The sequence below is a fragment of the Chelonia mydas genome, chromosome 4 (assembly GCF_015237465.2).
Source record: "Chelonia mydas isolate rCheMyd1 chromosome 4, rCheMyd1.pri.v2, whole genome shotgun sequence".
Classification (NCBI taxonomy): Eukaryota; Metazoa; Chordata; order Testudines; family Cheloniidae; genus Chelonia; species Chelonia mydas.
The window spans coordinates 40,370,704-40,398,417 of NC_057852.1; the positions used below are offsets into that span (position 1 = coordinate 40,370,704).

Below are 27,714 nucleotides of genomic sequence, written 5' to 3' on the forward strand. Positions count from 1 at the left end.
TTTGCTCCCACTGCAGCATATTCCTCAGCAGAGCCCACTCAGACTTTTTGGTGCACTCAAAGGCAGGTCTCCAGTGCTCTAAGTAGGACAGGCATGCTGTGTAAAAATTGTCTACTACATCGTAAAACTCCTCTTCTTTCTTTTGCCTGCATTCTACAAGATTCTTGTGCAGTAGGTTTTTCACTTCTGTTGCGACAAATCTTTCTCCAAGCCTCTCCGATAAGTTAACGTTCAGGGAACATATTTGCAGTGCAACTTCTGTCACTGACAAATCGTTTTCTCTGTCATTATGTTTTGAAACATGGCAGTTTGTTTGGTGGCAAATAGAAGACACAGTTGAGTGGCAGTATAATCAAAGAGCTTCTTTAGCAGGGTTGGGCATTTATCTTGAGAAAGAAAATATGCTTTAAGCCCATTGAAAATCAACAAAATCCTGTGTATTGCTGGTCCCAATGAGAGGAATCATGTACTACCTGCTCTAGTAATTTGGTATCCTCAATTGCAACAAATCGATAGAAATCTTTCAGCTCTTCAACACTCACTGTGTAGATATGAAGGTATTTGTAAATCTTTACAGCAAAGCTCTCCACATCTAAAGGAAGACAGTCGACTGCAGTTCAGAGGCAGTTACGCACAATATGTGCACCGCCTCCAATACCGAAGATCTCTTTTCCTAAGTTGGCCTGGAGCTTTCACCTCTGATTGTTTTTCCCACAGTGTGTGGCACCCCTAAAGTTAGTATTAATGTTGTCTGCACAAATTCCAACATAAGAGAGTACTTCTCAATCACTTGCTGGCTGAATGCACATGGCAAATCTGATGTTTCTCTGGGTAGAGACAAAAAGTCAATAATTTTTGTGCAAGCTCCACTCAGTAGGAGAAAATACCATATAAGAACAGGAAATAGTTTTTTGCTTCTTTTTGTTCGATGCATCCACACTAAGCATAATAAAGGAACACTTGTCCAACTCAAGCTGCACTTCTTCAATGGATAAAGGGGTAAGACATTGCAAACGATTGCCTCAGATTTTGTGCGAGCAGAAAACTCTAGGTTGGTACAGTTTCCTAATTAATTATAATGTACAGTCACTAGACCAGAAACTCTGTCTGTACTGCATGGAGTGGTAAGCAAACACTCCCTCACTGGCAAAAACTTTTTCAGCTTCTATGTTTTGCTTCAGAAAAAATCCTGAAACACTTGGTGTTAAACACTTACTTTTATCAGCATCTCTGTGTTTCTTGCTTTGAAGGTTCTGGGTAATGTCATTTTGACTGCTGTGGGCAATTGAGAAATGTGCTCCACACGCCTCACATACAACTTTGCTGTTGTTCAATGTTGAAGTGTCTTTTTTTAAAAACTTGAATGGCTTTTGGAGGTCTTCATTACAATGACACAGACATTTCCTAGACATTTTTATAGCAAAAAATGATCACACACAAACTATTGATTCTTCTCAGGACACAGGTATGCACAGCCCCACCCCCCGCCGCCCCCCATGCACACAAAAGGAGCAAAAGCATCACGTGATTGGTGGCAGCACTGCCTTCACAGCTCGGCAATGGAGAGCATCAGCTGCTTGCGGGGGTGCCTAGCTCTGAAGACAGTGCCCCCGCCAGCAGCAGCACAGAAGTAATGGTAGCATGGTGGCGTTGCCACCCTTACTTCAAACACAACCAGCTCTTGACAACAGAGAATGTGTGTGAATGAACTGTTTATGCTCCTTTATAGGGATTTTTGGGATACATGATGTCAGTCTGCCTCTGGCGGAACCCTGCTCCTGACAGCCCTTGTTTTGCTGAACCAGTTCCTTGCTGTGGGCCAAGTTAATCTCCAAGTTGAAGGGTTTACACCAGAGATCTCTATGGCCTGGTAAATCTGCTACTGAATCACTAGGGTAGAATTTATTTGCAAATGTCCCTTCACAAGGCATTCTCTGAACACTGGCTCAGCCCAGCATCTGAACACAGCGCTCTGCCTCTACAGCAGGCAGCCTTTTTGGCTCAGGGGGACTCTTAGCTACCACAAATGTGCAATTAAAAACCCTTCCTATTTCAGACTGTCTCATCACTCAGGCTCCCACTCTAGGCAAACATTGAAGCTGTGAAGAGACCATCGCACTGCTTTCAGCTGCAGCTGCAACTCAGCTAACCAACAAAAATCAACATTTACAAATTAGAGCACTGCCACTAACCCCCATCGGATGACCTGCGTACGCCATCCTTCAACCCTGCTGATGCTGACAATCCATGTAGCCATGTTTTGTGCCCATCAATAAATGGGGATCCTACCTTCTTGTTGCTGACCTTGCACTGAGCTGATAGGAAAATTAATTTAGTGCTTCTATACAGCCTCCTGGTCAAGTTGCTCAAAGCATTCTATATTGAGCCTCACAGTAAGGAAGGCTCAGACTCTGATGCAGCGCAGAGGTAAGGGTGGGAATACCATGTCACCCTTACTTCTCTGCTCTGCCTTGCAGCCAGCAAGTGGGGCTGCTGCCCAGGGGGTCAGCTCTGAAAGCAGCGATGCCTGCCAGCAGCAAATTCCTCAGCTGCTGCTGGCAGGCATCGTTGCCTTCAGACCTGACCCTCCGCCCCTGGCAGCAGCCACAGCTCTCCTCTTTGTCACCGTACACATTGTGCATCCTGCTCAAAGACCCGTGACTGCAGTCACTGAGCTGAGAGAGGGGTACACCATTCTAATGTGGGCAGCACACTCATTTCACCAGAACATCAGGCTGCTTGGGAAGGGATTTTATATCTCTGAGGCACAGTCCTTTAAGTAAACTCCTCACTATCCTGTGGTGCAAGCAGTGGACAGCTGTCCCAGGCTGACCCAGACATAAGAACTACCTGTAGTGTCCAGCTGGAGAGCGGCGGCTGTTGCCTGGGGGGACATCTCTGAAGGCAGCGCTGCCTGCACAAATCAGGGACAAATGCCCAGTTTTAGTGAAAAAGTAGGGATGGCCAGAACAGAGCTGAAAAATGGGACATATGGTCACCCTAAGCATAGAAGATTTAGCTATTGTGCATTGAAGTGCTTCTGCATATTATGAAAATACTTAAAATAGGTCAGGAGTTGTCAGTGTGCAATAGAAATAAAATGTGAAAAATGCATGAAATTGGCTTTCTTTTTAGTAAATGTATTGTTTCTCAGAAAGTAGGTGGGATCAGTATTAAATCACTTTTGGCTAGAGCAAAGCACAATAAGTGTGATAGTCCACCAATGTGTGGGCATTTCTGTGTTACAAGTGAAGGTCCTGTACTGAGCCATCACAGGTTACATAAATAATTGATAGAACATTTTACTCTTGAATTAAGTGCTAAGGAAGTTATTGTTTTTGTGAAATTCTGAACTTCTTGATATATATTATGGTACAGTTTGACTTAATTCAGTTTCTTTCTTGTTGATGTAGTTTGTTTTTAAAAGGTTCCCTTTGTAGTTTTGTATCTCTGTAGTATTGGATTTACAGGATAAATACTGGCACTTAATATCAACAATCAAAATAGTTTAAACAATTATTTCTGTTTTGGTTGGCTAAAGCCATCTTTAATAATAATGTAAATCATTGACTAGTATTCTAACTCATTTAATCCAGTGCTCTTTCACCTACAATTTTAAATCTCCAAAGATTAATTATATGCTTCAGACAAGTACTGTAAAATCGTACGGGGAAAAAAGGGAACTTGAAGTAATTGTTGAGAGCTATTGGGACCCTTGACTTCTTTCTTCCTCTCCCAATAACTCTGATGAGGGGAATCAGACATGATTATTTGAAGTTCAGTTTTTTTCTTTACAAAGCTCCCCCAAAACTTGAATAGTCAGCCATGAAAATTGGAAAAAAATTGTCTGCAAATTTAAGTCAATTTCTTTTTAGTGGAGTTTTAAAATTAAAAATAAAAATGTATAAACCTGTAGGATTTTTTTGTAAGATTTACTTTTTGTTTGAATAATGTAAGTAGTACTGCATGTGTTTTGTAAACTGTACTTATTCAGATGACTGTTTCTTTCTTGGAAGAAGAAATTGATTTGGGGCTTGCCACAGCCTCATCAAAGTCAATGGAAAAACACTCAGTGACTTGAATGGAGCAGATCAAGTCCTTACTTCATATAAAATAATTTTCTTACTAATTTTGAAAAAAAATAGTAATTATTAATATGGAACAACGATTGGCTAATTTCTTTACAAAGACCCTGACTATTTCCAAATGATATTTATGCAAATGAATTAGGAGGGATTTTTAGCTAGCTTTGCATCTGGACTACCAGAAGATGGCACTGTTTACATATGAAATCTGTGCCCTTTCATTTAGCTCATAAAATATATTTATTTCACTTATCTTCATGGGCTTTAAAAATATTTAATTCAAACCCAGTTCTAGGTAGATTTTTGCCAATTTTATAAACATGATAAGAATGTCAAGGAGACATTTAACTTAAAATTGGAAACTAAAAATTTATCCCAAGGGAAATAATCTACTTTTAGATTTAATAGCTGTTTAACTGTTTTTATTTCATACCCAACATCTAACCATTACTTTTTCCCACAAGCAAATATTTTTCAGTAGTATAAATTGTTGTCATTCTAATTTCCATAACACTTATAAAATAGTTATGAAGTTCTTTCCTCCTGCATTCAAATTCACTTGATTTTGTAAAATGAATTTACTGCTTCAGATAGGGGTCAACACTCTATCCATTTAACAAGTACACCACGAACTTCGCTCACAGTCTGTCTTTTTCGGTAAGGGCAAGAGCCTACCTAGATCAGTGTACAAGCCCATTCTTTCCGTGGTCTCCCTTGAGATCACTGACAAGAATGCAAGTGTCATGTGTGATGCTGGCTTTTACAATTTTATAAACTTTTAAAAGTATTCCAAAACTCCAAGTGTTGACCTTTGGGTAAATGATTTTCACTATACACATTATAGAAAATTATTGTGCAAATTTCATGTAGTGCACAGAAAAAAATATGGCAGAGTTTTGCAAATGGAGGATGAAGTGGCATAAATTGTATCAAAATGCCTGTTATATTATTGCAGGTTTATTCAATCGTTAGCATAAGATCTTTGTAGATGGGTCACCATTTCCTGTTTAGTTTGTAATTCATAGAAGTATGAATTATATGGTATAAAATAAATGCTGCCTATATTATTTAAATAATATTTCTTGCAGCACTTCCTTGTGTTTTACAGAGAAGGATAAGGGGAAAGGTAGTTCTTTTTTTGATGGATGAAAATATAGAGCAGTTTAATGATGCTAAAAAATGCTGTTCCATGTTAGCCTAATGACGGTTAGTTAATGAACTGTATGCAAAAAATGTCAGATTTTTATTTTTAACCTTGGTTTCTATCACACTAAAACCAATTTAAATGTTGACAATTCTAAGGAGAATTGTCAGCTAGTACAGGAATCACATTTCTGACTGGAAAAGGAAAACATTAACAGGCTTTTCTAAATTGACAACATTGCAGTGTTATATGACGTCATGTCACAGTGGCAATGGGTAATGTTACACCCATTAGACAAAGGTTCTTTAATAACCTCAATTAAACAACTGAAAAGGTGGTAATTTGGGTGCTAATCTGCTTCATGTTGGCTCCCAAGGGAATCTCAGGTTAGAAGTTTCCTTATTTTTATATTAAAATAAAATTGGGCTGCTCTGAAATCATTTACATGAGATAATTTCGTGTATTTCAATCTATCATTTAATTCAGAATAGCTCAGACCTTTTCAATAGAATGCTGGAAATCGAAATGTCCAGACAGACCATTTGAAATGGTTAGCATATCTGTTCTGTTATTAAATACCAACGGAGTGGGAAGGAGATGAGAGGCTATCCAGTGTGCTACGTATATTTTGATTAATATGTTGCCTTTTGGGTGCTTAACATTTTATTGCCACTTAAATTTTAATCTGTAAATTCTGATACATAATCATGATGGGGTTGTTGAAGTAAGATGCAAAAAGAAAAGGAGTACTTGTGGCACCTTAGAGACTAACCAATTTATTTGAGCATAAGCTTTCGTGAGCTACAGCTCACTTCATCGGATGCATACTGTGGAAAGTACAGAAGATGGTTTTTATACACACAAACCATGAAAAAATGGGTGATTATCACTACAAAAGGTTTTCTCTCCCCACACCCCACTCTCCTGCTGGTAATAGCTTATGTAAAGTGATCACTCTCCTTACAATGTGTATGATAATCAAGGTGGGCCATTTCCAGCACAAATCCAGGTTATCATACACATTGTAAGGAGAGTGATCACTTTACATAAGCTATTACCAGCAGGAGAGTGGGGTGTGGGGAGAGAAAACCTTTTGTAGTGATAATCACCCATTTTTTCATGGTTTGTGTGTATAAAAACATCTTCTGTACTTTCCACAGTATGCATCTGATGAAGTGAGCTGTAGCTCACGAAAGCTTATGTTCAAATAAATTGGTTAGTCTCTGAGGTGCCACAAGTACTCCTTTTCTTTTTGCAAATACAGACTAACATGGCTGTTACTCTGAAACCTGAAGTAAGATGATCCTTGATCCTTCCCCAATCATTGGTAATACTCTGTGTGATGCTGGCAGATCAGGTGCTAGTTCAAGCCAAGGCCTCTAGGCCTCAACTGAACATTGACCAATGCATAGCTGGAAACCAGTCTGGCTCACCTGTGTGTTAGCATTGTTAAAATAGATGTTAGGTTTATAAGAATGTGTTTAGAATTTAGACTTTATGAAATTCTTGTAGGATGCTTCATGTAGTAATCTCATTTATAACATCTGTACCCCATGCTATAAGTTTATATTGCGTGTTTGCATTGTCAAACTCTGTAATTGTGTAAGTCATCAAACAGGTCATCAGATGTAAAATGCGGTCTTTCTACAGAAGGTGTTAGGTCCCGCCCACCAAGAAGGCCCACTGCAAGCAAATGAACCATTGTGAAATATCAAAGACCAAAAGGAGATGTGCAAGTGGTCTTGTCCCATCATTTTGAACCATGGGGAAAGGGAATAAAAATCCCTGACAGGAAGAAACTAGATCTCTATGCTGCTTGGAGTTTGGGGTGGCAAAATTTCTAGGCATAAGCAAGGGATCCCTAGTTGCTTAGCCTGGGTTATCTCTAGGGGACTGTGGAGCTTGCATATTACAGCAGCTTCTATTACCTTTTGGAACCTAAGATCATAACTCATTTGTGTCTGTATATTTACTTGCTTTAACCATGTAAATAACTCTAATTTCTTTTTTTTAGTTAATTTATTATAGGATTGGCTTCAAGAGTTGTCTTTGTTGTGTAGGGTCTAAGTTGCAATTGACCTTGGGGAAGTGACTGGTTCTCTGGGACTAGGAGTAACCTAAATATTGTTGTGATTTTTGCTGTAAGGAACTATCTATCACAAAGGCAAGCTTGTCTGGGTGGCAAGATAGGAGTGCCAAGGGGTCCGTCTGTGACTCCATGTTAAGGCTGTTGCAGTGCTTGAGGAGTTCACACTTGATACTTGGTTGGCGAAATCTAAGTGTAGAACTCACAGCCAGTTTGGGGTTTGTGCCCTGCTTCTTAACAGTATGTCCTGGGGTTGGTACTCACACTCCTGAGCCACTTCAGACAGCTTGACACTCCCAGTGACTCTAAAAGGAATAAGATTGGAACTTACATGAGATAGCTGCATCTAGATAATGTATGGTGACTGGTGATATATATAAATAACTAGCATGTAGATGGATGGGTGGTACAAAATACATCACAAAAAAATCTGGAAGCAAAAAGTGGGTGTATCTTCACAGTTCTCACCTGCAAAGCAAAGTGTTAGAGAAAGAAAGAGAAAAGAAAACTTTTTGCTGCAAACACAATCTCAGAATGTTTGTTCTTTTCCCTAGAGCTTTGACACCAGGTCTGTGCTAGTGTACAGGAAAACAACGCTGGGTATTGTCATGCAAATACGTACAAAAGTCTTTTGTTTTGAATTGTTATAGCCTGCATCTTATTAACCAGAATAGATTTTCCCAGGCTGGATCTACAGTCATTCACACATCATGTGCCCTGTTCTCAGAATAATATACCCTTAACATATAGAATCAAACTGAGAAAACAATGGAAGAGTAATATGTAGATATGTCCATTTCAGTGTGGAAAAAGCAGTAAGTTTGGGGAGCATAATTTATTCAGGAACTGAATCCCTTTTCATGTTCTAGACATGATTTGAGTTGGAGAGTGGTTAATACAATAAACTTCTATTGTTGTAAAATGCTGAGAAATGCCAGCTAGAGTTCTAAATGGGGTATGCTGCAAAAACTATAGTTCTATGATATAGGGGAAATACCAGGGAACTTTTTATGAAAGAAAGCAATCTTTTTTTTCTATCCTATTTTCTCTGTACATGTGGCCCTCTTCTAAATATTTTATAACGACTCTGGAAGTAATGTATTACTTGGGCTAATTTCAAAGCAACCTCCTGAAGTGACTAACAACAAGGAATGAGACACAGACACTCCGTATAAGTTAAAGCTAATGGATGCAACATTATTAACATGTTAATGACAACAAACAGATGTGCTTTAGCAACCATAATCCTACCCCTATTGTAACAGAACTGGGATTGCAGACAATGGCCCTGAAGGCCCCATGGCTTCACCTCCATGTATGAACTGTTCTATAATCTCCCTCCACAGCTGAGATCCTTGCTACCCTTTTTTGTGCGACGGTTAAGGATACAGGTGTGGGGTTCCTCAATCTATGACAGACAGGGAAGCTGTCTCCTTGCTGTGCAAATACAATTGGTCAAGGCCAATGCCTCCTGGTCCCTACTAAACCACCATTCCAAGGCGGGGTCCTGCTGATTAGACACCAGCAACTAAAATGAATGGTTCCATTCCATCTTCTGGATAGTCAAAAACTGTTGCACCTATGAGGCAAATCCCCTGGAACATCTGCAAGATCACAGCCAAATCCTGTTTAGAGTGAATGACCAGATTAAATCCATACAAAATCCTAGATTGTTTTCACACAAATGGATGAGACAACAACCTGGGCTGTGCCAGAATGAATGGTTAGAGAATGCAGGTGTGGCATGAGTTTATCCCAGAGATGCCATGGCAGGAGAATTGCATGGCTTTGCACTCAGAGTCCGACCAAACAGTGTGCTTGTTGTCCAATGGATTATGCTGTGGTTGCATGTCCATACTCACAGGTTTGGGATGTGGGCTCATTCTTCTTTGTAAGGATGACAGACACAAATGTTATCACCTCAGTAACAAATATAGAATCATAGAATCATAGAATATCAGGGTTGGAAGGGACCTCAGGAGGTCATCTAGTCCAACCCCCTGCTCAAAGCAGGACCAATCCCCAATCAAATCATCCCAGCCAAGGCTTTGTCAACCCTGACCTTAAAAACTTCCAAGGAAGGAGATTCTACCACCTCCCTAGGTAACGCATTCCAGTGTTTCACCACCCTCCTAGTGAAAAAGTTTTTCCTAATATCCAACCTAAACCTCCCCCACTGCAACTTGAGACCATTACTCCTGCTATAACTAATCTAAACTGGAGGTAGGAGTATGGAGTTCACATCCGACTAAAAGCAGTTTGATTGCCATGAGTTTTCTGATTGAATCAATTATGCATCAAGTCCCATGAGAAGAGGATGGTTGGTTAGCCTGCCAGTATTCTTTGCTCATCCTCAGTGTCTTGGGGAATACAGACTGACCATAAGGGCCTGGTGCAATTTAGCACAACCACCTTTCCTGATCTTATGCATTCTGTCTATATCAGCGTGTGTGTTACGCTTGCATTATGACCAGCACTCAGTACCCACTGTGACACTGGCCAGGGTCTGGCATCCATTCTGTCCTCATGGTAATTTGAGGAGCTTTGCAGGCATTTTTCTACTTAATTTGCCTTCCTACCCTGTTTACTGCTCCCAATCTCTGTGTACGATATGGATCTCTTTGCTTGTTATGTGGCTGGGTGAGCAGGAGTGATGGCAAGATTGGAGTGGCCATTTCTTTTTGTGTTGCTCAGGCCAGAAGTTCTGGAACTATGAACTGAGTTGCACTGATGTAACTCTGGCAGAGACAGACTTTGGGATCATGGGAAATAATTGACAATCTTGACCGGTATTCTCCATCTTCCATCTTGCCCTGTCCCTCTCAATACAGTTTTGCTGCACCAGGGAATCTAGCCCTATATAACTAGCAACTTCTTCGTTTTACAGGAATACTTTATCATATTTTTCTGCTGTGTTGGTTAATAGTGGATGAAAGCTTAGGGAACATGTGGGTTATGTGGATTGTTTGACAGGAAGTGCGTGTGTTTGAAAATATGGGCAAGAAATATCTGGTTTACATCAGTAACTTGAAAGTGAGAAAGGATGCTGTCTTTGTGTAAGGAAAACTCCAATGGGCTGAATGAGTAGGTGTGCTGTGGAGGGGATGGGGCACAAATCAAGCTCACAAAACTCAGTTACAATCTTAACTATGGAGTGGCTACAACTGCATCATAATTCATCCTTCAACTGACAGGTAAAGTGAAGAACAAATCTTTTTAAGTTCCTATATTTTTTTAATTAGCGCTTTTTAAAATGGCACTCTACAAGTAATAAATAATACTTAGTGCTATGTTCAGAATTTTCTTGGAGTTTACCTCTTGAGACATTTCCAGTTTTTCATGCTGTAAGAAAACTTGGTAAGGCTCTCTTGGATTTTCTTTTTCCTTTGAAGACCAAAAAAGGCAATTAAAGATAATCAGTTGGAATCCTTTGCAAGGTAGCCAAGAAAAACAAGTGAAGAAAGGGTTTACTAGGACAATTTGGTTACCACCACTTCATTGTTAGGTCATAACTGGGCCTTGGAGAACAGTCTACTGAAACTTGTTGCATAATAGTCAGTGCTGCCAATATTGTTAGGAGGGAAAATTCTTTAATCTTGTCTAATCTTTTGAAAGTTCATACTTGTTACCAGCAACTTCTCTCTGCAATGATGGCATCATCCAAGCCTCCTGATGAGATGTTGCCAGAAGGAAAAAATTGAAACCAGATGGGTCGGTAATGTGAGAAGCAGTTTGACATTAATTGTTCCTCCATTTCTCCCCTTCTTTGAAATCTAATTTGAGTAAAAATATGGCATGATTTCTCTTGGTGAGCTTTTTTTTTTTTAAATAGCTAAGCTGGTGGGCAAATGGAACCACTCTTATCAAGGGTAAATATTTACACCAAGCTCTTCAAGGTTAAGATCACTCTTAATACCAAGGAAAATTGGTCTATCTAAAGCAATATTGTACTTCATTTGTAGTTAGTCTGACTGATTTGTCACAACTTTGACCTGATTAGTTCTTTTAAGTCTCTTAAATATATTAAAGTCAGTGTCAGAAGGGAAAAGGGGGGTGGGGCTGGAGAGGGGGACTGACAAAACAAAACAGCAGCCTGAGGCAATGACATATAGATTAGCTGTTTCTCTGATCTTAGAATGCATTGTAGAACAAAACAAAAAGGGATCATAAATTGACCCAAGTGGTATTGCTGTTACTGAAATTGTTGCCGAAATGCAATGTAATTGCAACGTGACAGTCTACTGTAGAATGACAAATAAAGCTTACAGACTATCTGCTTAACAAGAGAAAATAATTCAGTAAGCACTACGTATCCCATTTAGAGGTTGTCTCATTGTTGATTTGTGCTTTCTCCCACCACCCCTGACTGTTTGTTGCATCCATCTGTTGTCTCACTTTATATTTTCATTGTAAGTTTTTGGGAGCAGGGACCATCTATTTATTATTTGTTTCTTTAGTGCCTAGTAAAGTGGAGCCCTGATCAATGACTACAGCTACTGTAATACAAATAAGAGGGAAGTGCCTTAAAATTGGACGAAATGTATCTTCTAGTGAATAGATCAGGGAAATGGGAATCAGTACTTTTGTGTTGTGTTCCCATCTCTGGGAGTGACTTGTAATATGAATTTGGGCTAATTACTTAACCTTGTCATGTGACCCATCTCTCATGTGACCCATCTGAGCCTTCACCTCCCATCAGCCCCATCCTTCCCTGGGGACTACATTTTCCATAATTCCCCTTTCCTTCAAAGGCCAAGTCCCAGTGACTATTGACAGCAGTGCCTCCCTTAAGTTTAGTGCTTGCTGAATTTAGTATCAATAAAATGGCTGTATTTGAAACATCTAGCTCCTGAAGCACAGAGATAAGGCATGGTAGGGTTTCACTCAGTGCTGCAACTACTTAGCAGTATACCTGATCCTTTCTAAAGGAGCTGCAGTGTATTCCGCCGCTGGTAGGTTTCCCTTCATGTGCCAGTGAGTCTTCAACGCAAGATGAATCCAAAGTTATTGGTATGTCCCATTGTAAATTAAACTGTCTTTCGTTTAATCTCTTTTTAACCTGTGCTTTTCCATAAGTAGCTGATAGTGTGTTTTATGCAATATTTTCACAACAGTCCTTAAAACTAGGAAAATCAGCCACTTTTTTCAGAATGACATATGGGGCAGAAAATGACAAGAGCATGCCACTTTAGCAGCAGTAGGAATGCTTAGGGGTGTTTTGTAATTGGAAACTCACCTTTTTTTTTTTTTTTTTTTACTTGAATCATTTCCAGAAATGCTTTAAGACAATAATTCAATGTTTGCCAAGTAAAATCTTAAATGCTTGAAATGCTGGTAGCTGATAGTAACTGATGGGGCCCCTAGTATATTTTTAGGACTCCTAAACTCTTCAAAAGCTGTGAGCAACTTTTCCCCTTCTAAAATATTACCAATTTGCTGACCTTCCTCTGCTGAGTGTCTCAATTCTTACAGTGAATGCATGTCTCTGATTGCTGCTATGTAACTGTTTTACATTAGATTAATGATGTTTAGACTTCATCTCTGTAGCAGCCTTAATTTTAGTTTATCCTTTTGGGTGTTTTGACATATCACATTGCATATAGATTTAAAAGCAATAATAGCTCTTTGTGATCTTCAGGTTTCTGCAGACTCCCCCAGCTGAATGATTGTGTTATCATGACCAGACAAATACTGTAATTATTAATGAAAGGGCAAATGAAAATTTAGCCAAGGTTCCACAGATATGGAATGTACATAGCTTGAGACCAGAGTTCCATCTCCAATGAAAACTGAGTTGATATTTCAGGAGTAAAATATTGTAACACACCAAGTACACTAATTCACTAGTCAGGATGTAAAAATGGCTGATGGCAGTGAAATTGGATCCAAAATTATCTAGATTAACCAAAAAGATGAAGGAAAGAAACCTCACAGGCTACGCTTGGTAAAAATTCTACAGGACTACACAAAACAGCATAACCAAAGCAATACCGATCCTGTTTCAAATGGTTTATTAGAGAAAATAAAAAAAAATGTGACTCCCCCCCTAAAATATGTGATAAACCAAATGAATTTGATACAAGGGGAGATTATCTCCATATGGGTGTGTGTTCTAATGATTAAAACAGGACTGGGATTCAGGAATCCCAGGATCTATTCCCACTCATTTCTCTGAGTTGCTGTGTGTGTCACTTATCCCATCTGTGCCTCAGTTTCATTATCTATAACATAGGGTGTTATCAGTTAGAATTACCATGATTAACTTATGTTTGTAAAGAACTTTGTATCCTTGGATATGTTCTGCCAGTTGCTAGACAGTGGCAGTGGGAATATACCCATGACAGCCAACCCCGGCTGAGAGAGTTCTCATGTTGTCTCTGGCTAGCGACATCTGAGCACTCAACCTACAGAGTCCCACTAGCATCACAAAAATACTTAAAGATGAATTTGCGGTGGTAGGCAATTGTTTTACTAGGCAAAAAATAATTAATGGCAGAATCTCCTTCCTTCTACATTGAATAACTGGTTTTCTTGTACAGAAGAAATTGTTGCTTTTGAAGATCTCATGCATAGGTGGCTTAATGATGCAGTTAAATGACTGGGATAATTTAAAAACATTTTGAAAAATGGGTGACTGCAATATATTTCATAAATAGCTCCTTGCCCAAATACAAATAAACAGCTCCTTGCCCAAATACAAATATTGTCTATTGATGAAAACAACTACACACTGATCTGAAATAAAATATTGACTGATGTATTATCTCTGAGCTTCTCATTTGAAATATTCCTATTGGGTCAATAATTATTGACATTCACCTCAACAAAAGTCAATATATTTTTAGTTTTTTTTATCAATAAGGTTGCCAGCACTTCACACCTCCCTTGCCCCTCTGTTTTTCTTTTTCCCAAATGCAGATCCTCTCTCATTCTCTTTGAATGAACAGGACATAAGCTGTGGCTGCAGGAGTATAAATATATAGAATGTCTTATTTCCATTCAAGATTTATAGTAGAAAGTGTCTGTCTTTCACTGCATTAAAGTGAGATTTCATGGATTCTGTCTTTTCTCCTGTCTGGAGAGAGTACCATTATTAATTTTTTTTGTTTCATGAATTAGCTTGAAAATTAATAGTTACATTAGATTAATTTAATTATTAAACAGGTCAACTTTGCTGCCTTCAGAATGTGATATCCTGTTACAATTGGACTCATTTTTGTAAAGTGAAATAATTTATGTCCAGAAAAAATATGTCTTCTCCATCAAACTCTTTGTTCTGTTTGACACACAAATTCCTCATTCTGTGGGGAAAGTTCTTTAATCTAGAAATCATGTTTGGTAATTTATTGTCTGCTGTTACTGATATTGCCATGATACTGTGAAAACTGATTTTTTTCCCTCAATGGACATTTTTGTGTTTCAAATAAGAAAATGTCAATTAAACTGAAAACATGTCTAAATCAGGGATATATTAAAATTTACAACAGCTTGTGGACAGATTTTATAAATCACCAAATTTGTCATATCTGAGTAAAGTGAAAAACAGAATTGTCCTGAGTTAATATAAAGAACCAATAAGAGGAATAAGATATATAAAACTTAGGTGTGATGGAATGAAACACAGCCATTATGAAGTCAAGGTTTAAGTATTATTCATTTGAATTCACCATGATGTATTTTGCATATACTAATTCCATTTCAGACAGTTTTCTATTTGCTTTGATGGATTTTCCTGTGATATTTGTTGCAGGTAATAGAAGAGTAAATGGTACATATTCATAATACATTTCCTTCTCACACTTTGAAAAAGTTTGTATTACCAGCATTTGTTTATATCTATAAGTAAGTACATTTGGTCCTTGTGATTGTTTCTCTCTCCTTCTTAAGGCCAAATTTGATCATCCTAGTGACAGAGTTTTGTGCAGGGGATCTACGGTGGTTTGGGCTTGGGACATGAATCCCCTCTATCTCCCTGGGAGTTTGGCGTGCACAGAACGTGCAGCCCCACTTGTAGTTTGCAAGCTGTACTAAGAGCTGGGGTCTCTGCACTTCTCTTACAGAACTGCAGGGAGGGACAGTGAAGCCTGTGGATCTACAAAGAGGTTGAGTTTACTGGCTATTTCCATGCTCTTCTCACAACACCCCTGTAAGCTGCTGCAGAGGGAGGCTCTGCAGCGTGCAGTGAGTGTGGATCTTCTCACTCAGCCTCTCTGCAGGCCCCCCACAGTGGAAGTACAGTGGTTCTGTTGCTTTGTCATGCTTGACACGACAAACCCCACCTGGGAATGTCCTCAGGAATGCTGACTAATATCCCAACGGGAACTCTCAGCAAGGAAGGCTCAGCTAACCTGTGAAACCAATATATTTACTCCAGATTTACACGATGTAAAGGACAACAGACTTTGCCATAAAAGCCAAGTGTCTTTCTACAACTCACAAGTAGCAACAAGAATTGTAGAGGATATTTGTAATCTGATGCTTCTCTTACTTTTATTAATTTATCAAAAATCGACTCTCTGGTTACACACATTTATTTTGCAATAATTATTCTGATGCTTATATTATTCCTGCTTACAAATAATTTATTTGTAGCCTTTTTTTTTTTAAATAAACCAGCCCAACATATCAGTTTGTTTATTTACAATAAATACTGTAAAAGCAGCATAATGTATTTCCTGCAGAGAGCAGATTTCTCTTTCCCCTGTCATGTTCAGGTATGATGTGGCTTCTCAATGTATTTAATTATACAGCTGATCAGCTCGTTGGTAAATCTATTTGCCTATTAATGCCTAAAATAACAAGATATCCATTCAATTAGGAAGAGCCCTGGGCTTACTTTCTGTTAATACTGAGCACAAGCTTATAGAACAAACACTGATACCTCCAACTAACGTATGTTAATGAAATTACCTGAGTGCACATAGTATACTAGTAGGTATAAAAAGGTCAGAATTTATTGGTGGTGGGCAAAGAGGGAGCAGAAACAGACTTCTTCCATTTTGGTGAATTCAAGTAATATATAGAGCCCAGAGCTGGAAAGCTTGTTCATATTCCACTGGCATATCCTGCTAAAAATCAAAGATCTGGGATAAGCAGTACATTGTTTCTTGTTTTATATACAGCATTATACAAAAAAGGGATGGGGGGCATGAATTGGAGAAACTCTTGACCCACCTAGAAAAGAGGGCAGGGACCATCTTTTTGTTTGGTGTTTGTGCAAACAATGGGGTCTTGGGCCATGACTGTGGATCCTAGGCACTATGGTAATACAAATAATAATTGCGAAAGATCCTTTGGTGTATAATAGCAAATTCTAGAGAAGGTTAGCAGGAAACTATGAAAACCTTGCAGCAGCCGTGTTACCAGAACATTAATATTCATTTTAAATGAAATACTGGGATTTTTTCATTTTTTGAGGCATAGTTTTATATTTATATTCATTTTTACGAGTTTGACTCGGCAAACTCATTATTTCACGAGCACTGTGCAAGAAAACTCAAGTGATGGTTTTACCTTATGTGCCTTTCCATTCTTCATCCATATAACAGGGCTGCCGTTTTTCTATGCTTACTATATATTCCATGAACTTCATGCCACTAAATTTAATTAAATATATTTTTCACCTACACTTGCATGAAATTAACACTTCCTCCCTTGAAGTGACAATTTTATGGAGACATTCTTGTGTCCCACGAAATTAAAAAAAAATCACATCTACTGGGCATTTATTTGCACATCCAAAAGTGATAGGCTGTGTTGCATGCCATTTTCCCCAGCACACCTGCTGATCTTACCATTGCTAATTAAAGACTGCATTTAAAGCATTATAAACACTTTGTGGCTGCACTTGATGAAGACAATTACAATGCACCCACTTCGAAAAGAAACATTAATTCCATGGTTGTCTGAGGGCAGTCAATGTACTGTCCAGTATATAGATGAAGAAAAGGAGTACTTGTGACACCTTAGAGACTAACCAATTTATTTGAGGATAAGCTTTCGTGAGCTACAGCTCACTTCATCGGATGCATACTGTGGAAAGTGTAGAAGATCTTATTATATACACACAAAAAGCATGAAAAAATACCTCCTCCCACCCCACTCTCCTGCTGGTAATAGCTTATCTAAAGTGATCACTCTCCTTATAATGTGTATGATAATCAAGTTGGGCCATTTCCAGCACAAATCCAGGTTTTCTCACCCCCCCCCCCAACACAAACTCACTCTCGTGCTGGTAATAGCTTATCTAGAGTAACACCACTCCTTACAATGTGTATGATAATCAAGGTGGGCCATTTCCAGCACAAATCCAGGTTTTCTCACACCCCCGTCCCCCCAAGGGGGGGGGGGGTGAGAAAACCTGGATTTGTGCTGGAAATGGGGGAGGGGGGGTGAGAAAACCTGGATTTGTGCTGGAAATGGCCTATCTTGATTATCATACACATTGTAAGGAGAGTGATCGCTTTAGATAAGCTATTACCAGCAGGAGAGTGGGGTGGGAGGAGGTATTTTTTCATGCTTTGTGTGTGTATATAATAAGATCTTCTACTCTTTCCACAGTATGCATCCGATGAAGTGAGCTGTAGCTCACGAAAGCTTATGCTCAAATAAATTGGTTAGTCTCTAAGGTGCCACAAGTACTCCTTTTCTTTTTGCGAATACAGACTAACACGGCTGTTACTTTGAAACCTGTATATAGATGAAGGTAGTGGTACTTTTATGACCCTATTGGAAGAACTTGAGGTAGGTATTATTAAAACAGAGAGAGAAGTTACAGGATCAAGAGCTTGATCAAAAGCCAATGTAGTGTTTATTGTCAGTTTCATATTTTCAAGGGAATATATAATACCGTAATGAGAAGACATCATCAATATCCACAGTACGTGCTTGTCTGTCTAGTGGTATTCTGAGAAATGTTAGCTGTCAGCAGCTATCTCATCAAGGACAAGATGAATGAAACCAAAATATTATGAAAATGGGATGTGAAGGTCTGTGAATGTTTCTGTTCTTATTAAACATTAAGCATTGTGGTTCTGTTACTGACCAATATTTTTATTCTGCAGGATGAAATTGAGGAACAATTTGAAGTGAAATGTAATCCTGCTGAGAATGGTAAAACCACTACAGAGAATATGAAGTAGGTGGGGAAATCTCTGGTGAAATAAGTTAAAGACATGCATGACATTGTGACATTCCCCAGGGTACAGTCTGCACTGTTGAACTGTGCTGTCTGCTGAACACTCTACCCTGAGGTGCCTTTTACATTGCTTTGCTGCCAGAACAGCCACTCCTGGTCTGCTCATGCAGCTATCAGCCAGTAAATTCACTCCCAGCTAAATACATGAATGCTCTCCCAGCCACTCATGAACTACATACAGGGCAACACTGGCAAATTCTTCAGTCCCAGCCTTGTTCCCAAGAAATGTGCATCTTGCACTGCTCAGTATTCTCCTGGGTAGCACAAGCTCATAGTAAGTCCATCATGGCAACACTGGGTAATGATTATGCACCAGCCTTCTTATCCTAAGTTGGGATTCCCAAACACTGCCGTCCAAACACACTGATTTAGGTAAAACAATAAAACATGTTTATTAACTAGAGAAAGGTAGATTTTAAGTGATTACTAGCGATAAGACATAAAAGTCAGAACTGGTTACAAAAGAAATAAGAAGATAAAACAACAAGCTAATACCTACATGAACTTAAAAGCAAGACATCTCTCTCACCATAAGCTGTAACAGTTCACATGCTGAATTTCCTTTCAGCCAGGGACCCCTCCCTCAGTGTTCTTCAGGTATTCATTGATGCCGCAAGCAGAGAGACTGGAGGAGGAGATGGGTGATATGGAGGTCACTGTCTCTTATTTTTATACCCTTCTCCTCTCTTTGAGGATTAGCTCCCCACCGGGGCGTAGACAAATAGCTACCTGTGTATGTGACATTTGGACTGTGTCTAGGATGAAATGTAAATTTCTTGTTTATACCTTGTCCCCTGCTGGTGAATGGCCAGTTAAGCAGGTAATGGCTCTTTAGCACCTTGCTGGCATGCTAGTGTGCCGTCGTCTTTAAGAAAATGATTTGTGGGTGTTACCCAGAACTACAACGTATTTCAGTAACAGTCGTATTGTAAAATGTTATAATTTTACATGCAGTGTTGTTACATACCTTTTAAGAGGATAGTAATATTCAGCAGACTATGAGTTTTAAAATGATACCTCACAAGGCATACATTGTACAAAATATAAACTAACCAGATAAAGGTGGTGAACATGGGGTACAGCATGTCACAGATGTGTTTTGTGCCAACCTAGCTAACAATAGCAGAAGTACTGTCATGCCACATTCACAACCAGATAAGTCAGGAATGATCAAAACCTTTGGTATAGCTACAAATAGCTTAGGTTCATGAGACCTGTTGGAGAGTCCATACAAGTTCAATAGACTAGGAATTAAAGCTACTTGAAAATTTTCTGTCAAATGTGTTTTGGCAGAAAATGGCCTTTTGATTAAATGAATTTTTTTGTGAAAAAAATTCTGGCTTTGTTGAAACTGACAAAACAGATTTCAGAGTAGCAGCCATGTTTAGTCTGTATTCGCAAAAAGAAAAGGAGTACTTGTGGCACCTTAGAGATTAACACATTTATTTGAGCATAAGCTTTCGTGAGCTACAGCTCACTTCATCGGTGATTTTTTTTTTTAATTTCAGCAAACCAGAAATGTTTGTTTTTTTTGTTTTGTTGACAGAACCAGAAACATTTGGAAGAAACATTTTGACTAAAATGAAAATGGTTTTTGGCCAAGTTTTTCAAAGGGGAAAAAAATCATTTCCCAAGCTACTCTATAAGCTCTCAGCAGGCTTGTGCTGAGTATATCCTGCCAAATAATCACATCCTAATAAGTGTCCGAGCTAGGAGTGGTCTTAAGAACAGGCAAGCTGAGCAAGGCCACTTATTTTATTCAGCTGTGTGTGTGTTTTTTGGCTAACCAGCTGCCTGTATGAGCTGAAAAGGCAGCAGCTGACTTGGGGAATGACAGAGAGGCTGTAGGCAGGGTTGGTTCTGAGGCTGCAGAATCTGTGGTTACAAGAGATCCTGAATTGGGAGGTGTCATATGACAACGATAAAGAATTAGAAGAAATCAACTCTTTCTATAACATTGAACAAGGACCGGGATTAGGATTAGGATCAAGAAAGCAGCATTATCCTTACAGCTACTCTCTTTGTGTGTTTCACTGGAGAAATTCTGCCTGCACCTTTCTCTAGCCCCCATTATGCCTGGTTTGCTGCTACAATTTTAAAGAAACAGTACCCTAAAGTTAATTGAGAAATACCAATTCTTTAAGAATTTTTGAATTTTTAAAAAATTTCTTCTAAACATTTTTGGTTTTGATGAAAAGCCAAGATTGAAATCCACCAAGTTTTTCAGTTTTCAAAAAACTTTTTTAGTATTCAGTGGAAAAACTTCAGATGTTGGTTTTTCATTGAAAATATAGAAAGCTTTGAAAATTTTCCACAAAAAAATTCATTTTGGTAAAAAAAGCCCTGTTTATTAGAGGAAAAAAGGTTTTGCTGAACAAGAATGTTGACCAGCTCTGTTTTGTACATATCCTATCAGGAAATGGTTCCAGAGAGAGGAGAAGAGACTTTTTCTCACATGGTCAGCTCAGCTTTAGTCCATTCCAGACTAAACTAGGTGAGTGTATGGGACATGTATGGTGTATACCCACCTCTCCTGAGTTTGCCTCCTTTTTTCCAGAATCTAAGCTGTCATATTGAAAATGTGCCATAATGGCCAGTAATGTACATAGGTGCTGGAACTAAGGGTGCTGGGGGTGTGGCAGTATCCCCTGGCTTGAAGTGATTTCCATTAGATACAGGGTTTACAGTTTGGCTCAATGTCTCTCAACACCTCCACTATAAAAACTGTTCCAGCACCTATGGTAATGTATTTACTGTCCAGCTTTGATTTGGGATGTAGAGAAAATTTTAAAAATAATTTCATATAATAAAGGGTGGGATTGGCACTCAAAAAGAAAAATAAATATTTCATTAGTCAGAATGGAAAGAAGCCAGTCAACTACTCTTCCAGCAAGACCCCTGGATTCCAGATAGTGAAATGGAGGAGCTAATAACCTTTCCATGCTGGCATTTATCTTGTTATAAACCAGATACTTGTTATAAACCAAAGTAGTGTGGTTAAATTGTTTGGGAATCTACAGTTATTGTATTGTTGTTTTTTGGTTGATGGCCACTTCATTCTCTGTTGTGGTATTTCTTGTGAGTCGTTTTCCTCCTCTTGGCAATTTTGATCTATATCCAGAGTTGCTATATCACTCCTTTAATCCTCAAAGAAACATCTCTGCTTCTGAATGTATTAGAGGTAGACAGAACAATGAGGGCCCTTTTGCACACATGTGGCTTGGCCTGATTCCATGAGATCATAAAAACATGCCTCCTCCTCCACTCCCTTGACTGGCTAAATATTTAGTACATTTTGTTAAGTCATATGTTCAGTATATTTTATTTACTGGGCAAAATTAATCTCTAGTGTTGCCAGTGGGTTTACCTCAGGGATAAATTTGACCACCTTCCTTGTTACTCTGTGAAAAATTAAATTCTTATAGTAACTATTTCAAACAACTTGGGTGAGACTTCCCTGAATTCCCCTTAACTATGTTTTTTTTCCCTCAGGGAGCATATTATTCAGTATAAAACTTGTCTGCTCCTAATTAACTTCCAAAGTGCCTTATTTTACACAAAAATATTTTCAGGGGGAGATTTTCCAGACTTCCCTCTTTAGATTTTTAAGAATTTCTGTATGCAGAAATGCAGCTGATGACTCATATTGAACTATTCAATTTGTTTGCTGTGTTTGTTCCCTCACTGAAACATACACACTTTCATAGTGGTACCACCAGCGGAGCGAAACTTTTGAGTCAAGAAGTGATGGCTGTGATGCAGTCATGACCATAACAGAAACCTGGTGAGTGATGAAAATTAATGGGGATGAACACTGAGTAATACAGACCCCTTTGAGGTACACTGACACCTTGAATTTTTTGTAGTAATTGTTAAAAAATAGCATACATAGTATTGCTGAATTTTTAAAATGTTTGTTTCTACTCCCCATTTATGTGCAGAAGGCTCTTTTGGGCAGGTGGAGAGAGCAACAAAACCAAACATGCTAGAGCTCACATCTCCTCCTCCCCTTTCTTTCTGTGCTCACACCATCCTGTTTGCTGCCTCACTTCCGTGTCACTTTCAGCTCTGCCATGGCTGTCACTGGTGAGTGCCCTTTTACAGAGGCTGGGGAAGGGAATGCACAGTCAACAGAACAGTCTAATGCACAAAATAACAACTGAAATGGAGAGAGAAGAGCAGAAATATTTCACTAATCTTTGTTACATTAATCTTACGAGTTACTTGTAATAGGAGCAAGTATAACATTTTCCAGAAGGAAATACAGTTTTTCCAGGCAAGTGGCCGTTTAAAAGAAAGAGCAATGAAATGTGTCACTGGGACAAAGAAATACTAACTGCAAATAGAATTAGGCAGCATACAGGAACTAAAGCTGGAGATGAATCTCTATGGATGGAAATTGGAAGTAGTAATAGAAATAAGATTATCAGATCATACGATAAGTAAAACGAAAAGAACCTGTGAAAGAGACGCTATTGAAATCGCAGTGTTTAGTGCCTCAGATATAAATCTGACAATGAGATAAAAGGAAAAAAATCTTGTTGCATCCCATTTCCCTGCCCTTTAGGTCTTCATGGTTTCTATTTAAAGACAGGGCCTAAAGACACACCTGTAAGGAACTTTGCTCTGCCTCCCTTCTGCTTTGCCACTGGTCAGTGGAGAGAGGAATTATTGGGCAGAAGAATCTGAAATGGGAGTCTGAGAAGATGCTGTTGCGTAAGGCGTTTCTGGGACTCCAAGCCTACATACCCATTGGGGAACAGCACGTGTACCTGATGGGAGGAGAGGAATTGTTCAAGCTAGCTATCCCCTGGAAAGAATGAAATCATGGCACATCCAGCTCCCTTCACCCGCCTAGAATCCAGGGGAAATGCAGTGGCCCTTGTCTTTTCTGGCTCTCCACAGAAGGAATGTGGATGAGGAATATGGTTAGGAGCACAAGCGTTGTTCCTCTACACAGCCCCACACTGTATGTGCTTGTGCACACTCATACACATACTTTGGCTTTCTATAAGCTTGCTTCTTTCATACACATTCACTTGTCCTCATTCTTTGCTCTGTGCCATTTTTCATCATTCAAGATGATAAATGTCACTTCACTGCATGCTGTAAACAGCTATGTTTGCATTCAGTACTCAGAAGAATAGAAAGAACGTTCTGCAAGGAACAAGCGGACAACAGGATGATATCCTGCCTTCCTGGAGCCAGAACAGGAGATGCCACTCTAAGATTGATTAGGCTTCTGAAGATGATGGGCAAGGACCCATTGGTGATGGTTCATATTGACACTAATGATTTGATCGCAGTCTATAAGTACCTACATGGGAAACAAATATTTGATAATGGAGTCATCTATCTAGTAGAAGAAGGTATAATATGATCCAATGGCGGGAAACTGAAGCTAGACTAATTCAGATTGGAAATAAGTGTAAATATTTATAGTGAGAGTTTAATCACTGGAACAGTTTACCCTGGGTTGTTATGCATTCTCCATCGCTGGCAATTTTAAAATCAAGATTGGATGCTTTTCTAAAAAATATGCTCTAGGAATTATTTTGGGGAAGTTCTATGGCCTGTGTTATGCAGGTGGTCAGACTGGATGACCACAGTAGTCTCCTCTGGCTTTGGAATCTGTAAATGAAAACATCCAAACGTTATAATATATGAATTTCCCTCATCCTTTTTGATCTACTTTAACCGTGGGTGCTGAGCCAGTAAACTCACAGACATTTCTGTTTTATGTCTGAAGAAGCTTGAAGTCCTGATGCAATGACAACGTTGAGGGATGTCACTTGATGTCAGACCAGGAAGTTTGATGGTCTGAGCCATCAATTCAAAGAACTCATGGAAGTCTGGGCTCTCGGCCTGTCACTTAAGCCCAAAAATATAAAGGACCTAAGTTGAAAAAGGGATAATAGATTTGTTTATCTGACACTCTTGTTCAATAAAACATCACATGTAATATTTCACAGTGGCCATAACTCATTTTTTAAAGTTAGCATTTTAAAATTTCAAGCAAAAATACATTGTGTTGAAAATGATGAGCCATAATCTGAAACACCAAGTCACTTAGGAGTAGAAGGAGTAGAACTAAGATTTTTGAGTGAGCTTGTAAACATCTTCAATAGAGAGCTGAAAATATTCTCTCTGATTTCACTTTGTAGTAACCCTCATTTCTGGAATTATATAAGAAACAGCAGTACACCTGTAATTTGCATCTCCCTTGTGTATTACTATAGCAAATTGGATACCGTATATTTAAAATAAAATTACTCATTCTTGTGCAGCTCCTAGAATACAGCAGTACAGGTTAGAACATCTTTCCCTTCCAAACAAAGCCACTGAATCTGTTGCTTAATTCATTATTTGTCATGCCCCAAGTATGCACTTGGTATCTGAGAAACCTTCTGCATATTAATGCTGCTTTTTTTTTCTTCTTTAGCAAGTCTGACAAAGCAAAGATACTGAAATGACACACACTATACAGTGTCTTTGTACAGAGATGGCATCATTTTCTTTTCAGCTGAAGTAACTTGTGCCACATTAACTTAACTGCATCTCAGTCACTCTTGAATTTGTATAGCTCTTATATACTTAAAGTTATGGCTACTTTTGTGCTTATTGTGGGGGAAAAGTGTATAGTAAAGTTCAAAGCACATACTATACTGCACTTTATCTTATGACATCTTCCTTTTTTGTATTATAGGAAGTACCATGCAGAAAAGCTACACAAACCATTACTGTTGAAACAAAATTGATCTTACACTACCACTGAGTAAATTAAATAGTGTTGATTTCAGTAGAACAACGATTGTACATGTGACATTGATAACAATACATCATGAATTCATTATGAACAGGACTACTTCAGTAAATACCAGATGAATTCATGATGACTGGATTCTTAAAATGCTACCAGGTTTACTACAGGTTTTCTGTTTCCATGTGTAATTACTACCAGGACTATCACTATTACCTACTAATTTAATAAATGAAACCAAACAGAAAATTAAAAACAGTGTACCTGAGTCTTGCTACAAAAATACTGAACGTCTTAAATATCAGTGTTGATGATGCCTAAAAGCAAGAATTATGCTTAGTCAGGATTTGTGTTTTCAGTTTATTTTCTTCATCATGAATCTAACTAGCCAAAGTAGTCTAAGGAATTTTTGGTCACTATAGGTTTTATTGAAAAATGATTGATTCATTGTTTACAATTATACAAATAACGAAATAGGCTTCAAAATATTATTTACAAGAGGGCTATGAAAATAAAACTTTTTCTTCAAAAATAATTCTTAGATATTAATCATAGGAGGAAAATTAAAGGCAACTTTTCAGCAAAGTAGCAAATATTTCATTTAAAGTGGACACGTTTGCACATAAAACCACAGAAACTTATACAAAAATCTCACACTGTGCCACATTAAATAAGAGAAAAATGTATGTATTTATTTATTTAAAAGAAAAGGACCCTGACTACTTTAGGTTCAGTTTGGGATACCATTTAGCACTCTGGTCCCTGATTCTGATTTCCTGCCAGATTTGTACCAGTGTAATATCAGAGATTTCAGTTAAATTACCTCTGATTTACACACGTGTAGGATCAGAATCAGACTCCCACATTTGGCACATATTTAAGTTTACAAAATTGACTGTTAGTCTTTTCGTCAGTCTATCACATATGGTTGTATGTTCCTCTTGCACACATTTCTAAATAGCACATATGCTTAATAGTCCAAATTGTTTTTTCTTTACACACTACATTAGAAAATACTGCTGAGGACATGCTGAAGATCATCTCCAATAACTATTTAATGTATAGGTTATTATATGATGATTTCACTCAGATCAAGGTTATGTGGGGATTTATTTATTTTAATTTCAAGAACCAAAAAAGGGGGACACAGCTAAGAGGAAGCTCAGGGGTGAATTGATTAGACTGATGCAGCTCAAATTTGCTCCTCCTTTTTTTTTGTGGTGTTTTTTCTCTCCCTCTCTCTCTGTCTCTCTCTATTTTTACTTGGCATGCTTAGTGATGAATGGTTGTGGTATAATACCTCCTTACAATTAAATTGATAAAGCACACATAGTTATTAGGGTCATTAAATTGTAGGTAAGGTTGTTATATGATTGACAAATCTGTTGAAGGCTACATATAAAAGCTACTTAGGGCAGAGACTGTCTCTTTACTCATTATTTGTTCAGCACTAATACAATAAGCCCTGATCCTTACTGAGGCCTCTACCCACTACAGTATTCTAAATAATATTAATAGAGTTTCATGAGGCCAAATACTAGCCCTAAATGTCTCCACAATATATAATCTACATGATGCATCCAGGATCCACAACTACAATGACCTAAGGGTATAATGCCCCTTCTCAGGGGACCTGTATAGTCCTTATGCAATTACCCATTTCCTACCTTCTGTTCCAATCCAACCTGAGCGCTGTTGGGCTGATGTCAGACAGGCACTGGGCACATTCATTGCTTTCTTGCGGGGAGGATGACCCATTAAGTGAGGAAAACTTAAAAAGGTCTCACATGTGAAAAATCACACTCTGGTGATGACTTGGAGAGAACCTAGGGCATCACTGGGCCAACCGTCTTCCCCACCGCCACACCTGACATGGAGCATAAGATCTCATTTGCCCCAAAAGATAAACAGTTACTTTGGGATTCATAAATGGAAGGAAACCACTACAGTGTCCCTGGCTCTTTCTACAGGCACAACAGGATTTTCAGAGGGGTGCTTGCGGGAACAGAGTTAATTTACATAGCCCAGCAACTCCGTGGCTTTTGAATATAGAATGAACACAGAATGCCCTGATTTTCTTCTGTACCTGGGCCCAACCGTTTTTGGATTGGTCAGCCCACTGTGGAACCAGGCTATACAGTGGATAAGAAGCTGCCACACATCTTACTGCCATGTTGGAGAGAAAATCAGGATTCAGCCCAGGGTGACCAATTGCAAAAGTGGAGATACTTTGTCAGAGCTATGTAATTAATTTAAATGTACCCTGTACATGAATGTTGTTTTAATTGTAATTGCTGGCACTTCATGTGAGAAAATCATAAAATATATTGTGACGGGGCAAGGCCAGATGGCTATAGAAAAGTAGTGGGAGATAGATATATTAGCTCCAGGCTAAACAAATCCCTGGTACCAGGTTAAGTGAAATGGAAGCTGCTCCAGGTC

At 38.7% G+C, this 27,714-nt stretch overlaps 1 long non-coding RNA gene across 3 annotated transcripts in view; it reads left to right on the forward strand.

The window, feature by feature from the left end:
• LOC122465536 overlaps positions 1–27,265 on the forward strand; it is a 36,523-nt gene extending 9,258 nt beyond the window's left edge. The window contains exons 2-6 of one of the 3 annotated variants that reach the window (XR_006290453.1): positions 18,379–18,452; positions 20,929–21,006; positions 22,220–22,296; positions 22,454–22,598; positions 25,219–25,570. This is a non-coding gene — a long non-coding RNA (uncharacterized LOC122465536). Of the gene's footprint in view, positions 1–18,378; positions 18,453–20,928; positions 21,007–22,219; positions 22,297–22,453; positions 22,599–25,218; positions 25,571–27,242 lie in introns of those variants that run through there. The other 2 variants (XR_006290455.1, XR_006290454.1) reach the window with 2 other exon arrangements.
• Positions 27,266–27,714: the final 449 nt, after the last annotated feature.